The sequence below is a fragment of the Lycium barbarum genome, chromosome 9 (assembly GCF_019175385.1).
Source record: "Lycium barbarum isolate Lr01 chromosome 9, ASM1917538v2, whole genome shotgun sequence".
NCBI lineage: Eukaryota > Viridiplantae > Streptophyta > Magnoliopsida > Solanales > Solanaceae > Lycium > Lycium barbarum.
In genome coordinates, this window is record NC_083345.1 from 75,009,767 (window position 1) to 75,015,966 (window position 6,200).

A 6,200-nucleotide genomic window follows, 5' to 3' on the forward strand; every position below is an offset into this window, starting at 1 on the left:
CTACATTATTGCACGCATAAAAAAAATCAGGTTTTATATAAAATATTAACGTTTTGAAGTCTTGACACATGACTAATCATTGGTCAAAGTATGGAAAAAACACTAAGTGTTACAAAAAAAAAGTTGGCCAAAAAACACTAAGTCTTTTCAAACAAAACTTACTTCGAGCACCTTTTCAACCCCTAAAATGACGATCCGAACGTCTATGTATCCTTGATGTATTGAGCCTACATTATTGTATGCAGAAAAAAAATCAGGTTCTATATAAAATATTGACGTTTCGGAGTCTTGACACACGATTAATCGTTGGTCAAATTATGAAAAAAATACTAAGTGTTGCAAAAAAAAAAGTTTACCAAATTTTTTTTTTAGTGCTCGCTATAGCGCAGCTATACAAAAAAAAAAATTATAGCGCAGTAAAATACTGTGTTAAAGCAGTTAACGGCTCCATCTCCGTGAACTACTTTAGCGCAGTATTTTACTGCGCTAAAGATAGTTTTATAACTTTTTTTTTATTGGATATTTTGATTCGCTTGATTTTTTATTGAGTCATTTTGGTTCCGAACTCAAATTTTGGGGCATAAAGCCCTGCTTTAATTGCTTGGCCCTCTTGTTGGCCCGACTTCAGTAGTTTCGGGAGTAAAACAAAAAAGACTACTGTAGCATCTACACTCTTGCAAGTTTAAGTGCCTGACAACACTGAAGTGATATTACTTGACAAAAAGTTACCCAGCTGGTCCCTAAACTCTGGGGCTAGGTTTAAGAGCCCGTTTGGATTGACTTATAAGTTGGGCAAATTAGCTCATAAGCCATTTTTTAATTTATTTGAGTATTTGATAAAATAGAAAACGATTTAAATTAAGCTAAAAAATGTTTAAAATAAGCCAAAATTAAAAAAATTTACTCAACCCCAACTTATTTTTTTGGCTTAAAAGCTATTTTGATTTAACCATCAACTTTATCTTTTTATTCCTTATATTTTCTGTTAATTCCAATACTACTCTTATCTCTAAAAACCCTTTAAACACTTCTATCCAAATACGTAACTATTTATTTATAAAATAACTTTCAGCACTTATTCTGAAAAGTCACTTTTTTTAGTTAATCCGAACAGGCTCTAAATTGGGCCTTTTAATTATAGGTGACAAATGGGTTTTAAAATTGAGTTGGGGTAACTCTAGTTTTTTTAATTCAGTAAAGGTGATAAACTTTGGATTAGTGATTAGAGAGTTTTGACTCACCCCAAAGTTATATTTTTAACACTTTGACCCCAAGCTTTAGTTTTTACACTTTGGCCCCAAGTTTTATTTTTAACACTTTGACCCAACCCATATAAACCCTACAGAGCCCAAAAAACGCGCCAAATTTTTTGTTTGTCTGCGCCGTTTCCACCATTTTTGGCTCTTCTTTTTTGCTTCGTTTCTTCTTCTTCTTGCTGCTTCTTCTTCTTATTCTGCTGCTCATTTCTTCTTCTTCTTCTTCTTCTTCTTCTTTTTCTTCTTCTTCTTCTTCTTGATTGGATTTTGCTCAAGAAAGAAAAAAAAGACCACCTGATTTTGCAATTTTTTGACTGGATTTCATTCGTGTAGCACTGGGAATTACTTCATAACTCATTCCATTGTTCTGCTTTCTTCTTCTTCTTCTTCGTCCGCCATTGTTGCTCAAGAAAGAAAAAACTGTGACCACCCGATTTTGCAATTTTTTGACTGGATTTTGTTGGTGTAGCACTGGCAATTACTTCATAAGTGTTTTCCACTCATTTGGTAAGTACAACAATGCTGTTTTATTTCAATTTTTCACCTGGGTATAAATCTACTGATTTTCCAACAACTTACAGTAGTTGTTGTAGTTGTTGCAACATATAATGTGGTTGTTGCAACTTCTACAACAGATTATGAAGTTGTTGTAATTGTTAAATAAATAACCTGCAACAACTGCGTGAGTTGTTGCAACAGGTATTCCACTTGTTGCAACAACTCAACGATCTATTGGAGTCAGCTTCAGTTTTTGTCTGAAACAGAATCAAAAAAACTGAAGCCGCTTCCAACAGATTATTGACTTGCTGCAACAAGTTGTATAGTTGTTGCAACAGGTGTTCCACTTGTTGCAACAACTCAACTATCTGTTGGAGTTAGCTTCAGTTTTTGTCTGAAACAGAACCCAAAAAATTGAAGTCGTTTCCAACATATTATTGACTTGCTGCAACAAGTTGTATAGTTGTTGCAACAGGTGTTCCACTTGTTGCAACAACTCAACTATCTGTTGGAGTTAGCTTCAATTTTTGTCTGAAACGTAACCTAAAAAACTGAAGCTACTTCCAACAGATTATTGACTTGCTGCAACAAGTTGTATAGTTATTGCAACAGGTGTTCCACTTGTTGCAACAACTCAACTATCCGTTGGAGTCAGCTTCAGTTTTTGTCTGAAATAAAACCCAAAAAACTGAAGCTGCTTCCAACAGATTATTGACTTGCTGCAACAAGTTGTATAGTTGTTGCAACAGGTGTTCCACTTGTTGCAACAACTCAACTATCTGTTGGAGTCAGCTTCAGTTTTTATCTGAAACAAAACCCAAAAAACTGAAGCTGACTCCAACAAATTAGTGACTTGTTGCAACAATTTTATTACTTGTTGCAACAAGTAGTTTACTTGTTCCAACAAGTCAATAATCTGTTGGAACAACTGCTGCAGCTGTTTCATTTTGTTATAGATTGGTATGTACTCTCATGACCAATTTTTTGTTAAACAAAATATCTTCAGGTACATCGAACACCACTAATGGGGGACTCAATAACAATAGGGGTTGATTGCCATGGTGAATGGATCAAGAAGAACAATCGATATATTTGGCGATGGAATGGTAGTGACACATTAGAGACGATAGCGATGACTGTCCAAAGAGATGTTATGTTCGATGATTTTGTGAACCTAATCATAACCTATTGCGAATTAACTTGTGAACCAAAAGATCTTGCCATCACTTACATGCACAGCTTTTTTGAAAATCAGAGGGTCCTACCATTTAAGATAACTGATCAGGTTCGTTTGCGTGCTTATTTGAATGATGTAGCTAGGCCCATTTTAAGGGTATACGTTGTTGGAAGCCCGGTAGAGAACCACAATTTATCTCAAGACCAACAAGATGTGTTAAATGATGAATTAAATGGGGTGGATGTGGATATCCCAGATAATGGAAGTGGGGTTGACCCGATTCCTATACCCGAAGTTGCGAGCAATACATTGGGCACTACACAATCAATACAATCTAGCCATGTTCAAGATGATGAAACAGGTTTTTATAAAGGAATGTCATTCAAGAACAAGGAATAAATAGCCACTTGGTTGAAACTTGCTTGCTTGAAGAAAGATTTTAGAATCAAGAAGGTGATTAATTCGCGTACTGTGTATTGCTTCAGATGTGTACATCCGGAGTGCAAGTGGTGGCTTAGGGCTGTGAAGCTTTTAAGTTCTGACAGATTTTGCATTAGAACTTACATAAAGCATCACACATGTGGTTCTGAGCACATTACGAGCCATAATCCACACGCTACTGCGAAAGTCATTGGTGAATGCTTCAAAGATAAGTTTCCTTACGGTAAAGGCCCATCTACAAAAGATATGAGTCAATCAATCCGTACAGATTTGGGTTGTAAGGTAAGTTATTGGAAGGTCTAGAAGGGCATGGAGATTGCAAAGGCTTTGACAAGGGGGACACATGAGCACGGGTATGCGGTGCTTGATGCGTACCGTTATATGCTTTGTTCTGCAAATCCAGGAAGTAAGACGGCATTGAAGGTTGATGAAAATGGGAAGTTCAAGTACTTTTTTGTAGCCTATAAGGCTTGGATGCTTGGTTTTGCACAAATGAAAAAAGTCATAGCTGTCGATGGGACATTCTTGAGGAGCAAGTACGAAGGAGTGTTGTTGTCAGCAGTTGCACAAGATGCGGAGAATCATATTTTTCCAGTGGCATTTTGTGTGGTGGACAAGGAGTGTGATGCTTCGTACAAATATTTTTTTGAACAAATGAGAAGCTATATAGAGGATACCCCTGAGTTATACATAATTTCTGATAGACATCCAAGTATCAAAAAGGCGGTTTCAATTGTCTTCCCTACATGTCATTATGGTTTTTGCATGAGGCACCTAGGGGAAAATCTGAGAACCACCTTTCACAATGGGGCGGTCGTATCTCAATTTTATAAAGCAACAAAAGCATACAATATTGATGTCTTCAATGACCATTTCAATCAAATCAAAGATTTGGTTCCTGGGGTCACCGAACATCTTGAACGTGCTTGATTCCACAGATGGAGCAGGGCATTCTGCCCCGGAAATAGGTATTTTCACATTTCTGTTTCCAACAAGTAACGTCTTTGCTGCAACTAATAGGTAACTTGTTGCGACAGATATTGTACTTGTTGTGATTTTTGACACAGCTGAGCCTCAGCCACATGTTCCAACACTAATATGTTTGTTTTGTCAGGTATGATTTTATGACGACAAACGCTGCTGAGTCGATGAACTCAATGTTCAATGTTGAAAGAGAATTTCCCATTACTGCTCTATTTGATTCCATAAACAGGAGGTTTACTGAGAAATTTCATGAGAGGCGTATGGAGTTCATCGACTCACCAACCATCTTTGTTCCCTTAATGGAAAAAAAAATCAAAATTTGTCAACGTGGGTAATAAGTTATTGGCCCGTCAAATTGCCAACTACAAGTTCAGCGTCATCGGCCACGGTTCAGTTGCAACAGTCGATCTGCAAATAAGATCTTGTACTTGTAGAGTTTTTGACCTGGACAAAATACATTGCCCACATGCTATGGCAGCGCTTCGAGTCCAATATGGTGAAGACTTTGGAAGGCGGATTTATGACTACTCATCTCCATATTACAGGGTGGAGAATTACATAATTGCATACTGTGAGGAAATGAATCCTGTGCCTTCTGAAGAATCTTGGGAAGTTCCTATGGAGATTTTAGAGAGAGAAATACCTCCTCCACATGTTGATCCGAGCAAATCGGGAAGAAGACGGACAAAGAGGAGGCGTGGAATCGGGGAATCACTTGCAACGAGGAAAAACAAATGCTCCATATGCAAAACAGCTGGCCATAAAAAAACTACATGCCCAAACCGAATTGTTCCCTAGTTGTTAAATTTGCAATGTCTTGTAATAATAATTACTATTGTTTGTGTTTGTGAAATTGGACTTTATGACATTTTTATGTTGTTTTTGTTAGTAAAATTAGTTTAAATGATATGTTGATCTTGCTCAAATCACCAATGTATGTTCTGTGGTTTTGCAATTTCTGAACAGTTTTCACCAAGTAAAAATTCTGTTGCAACAGCTGTGTAACTTGTTGGGATTTTTCCAACCAGATTATGTACTTGTTGCAGCAACTAGGGCTGGGCATAAATACCGAAACCCGAAAAACCGGACCGAACCGAATTAATTCGGTTTTTCGGTGTTCGGGTTTTCGGTTCGGGTTCGGTTTCACTTTTCAAAATTTCGGGATTCGGTTCGGTGTTCGGGGTTTAGTATTCGGGTTTTCGGGTTTTCGGTTTAAACCGAAATATTATGTCTTAGCCAAAATTATTAATAGTCCAAGCCCATGCCCTATTTAATTTAAGCCCAAACGAAAATAACCCAAGCCCACTTCATTCTTTTCATCTTTTGTATCAATCAGACATAACGTATCAATGTATCAATCCCTAATTTCACTACCCAAAGCTTCAGAGCTTGGTTCACTGCAAAAAAAAAAAAAAAAAAAGCTTCAGAGCTCAAAGTTTGCTCTTCCAAGCTCGGCGGCGACTTCTCTTCCAAGTTCCGACGGCGACTTCTCTTCCAAGTTCCGACTGCGACAGAGTAAGTATTTCTCTCTCTCACACTTCTCCTAATCGACTTCATTTGTTCTTTCACTAGTTGATGTGAGCTTCTTGCTACTGTTTTAATTGTTGTAACATGATATGTGGTGGTTGTGAATTTGTTGTAATTAAATGAGTAGTTGTTTGAGATCTGAAAACTGAATTGAAAACTGCTGAACTGAAAACTGAAAACTACTGCTGCAAAAAAGTCAAAAAAGTCGACTATATGTCAGATTGGCGTGCGTATCACTGTACCAAATGCTTAGAAGAAAGAGGGTATAATTAGAGTTTTGAGTATGATGATTCTTTACACCTTTATTTGCTAAAAAA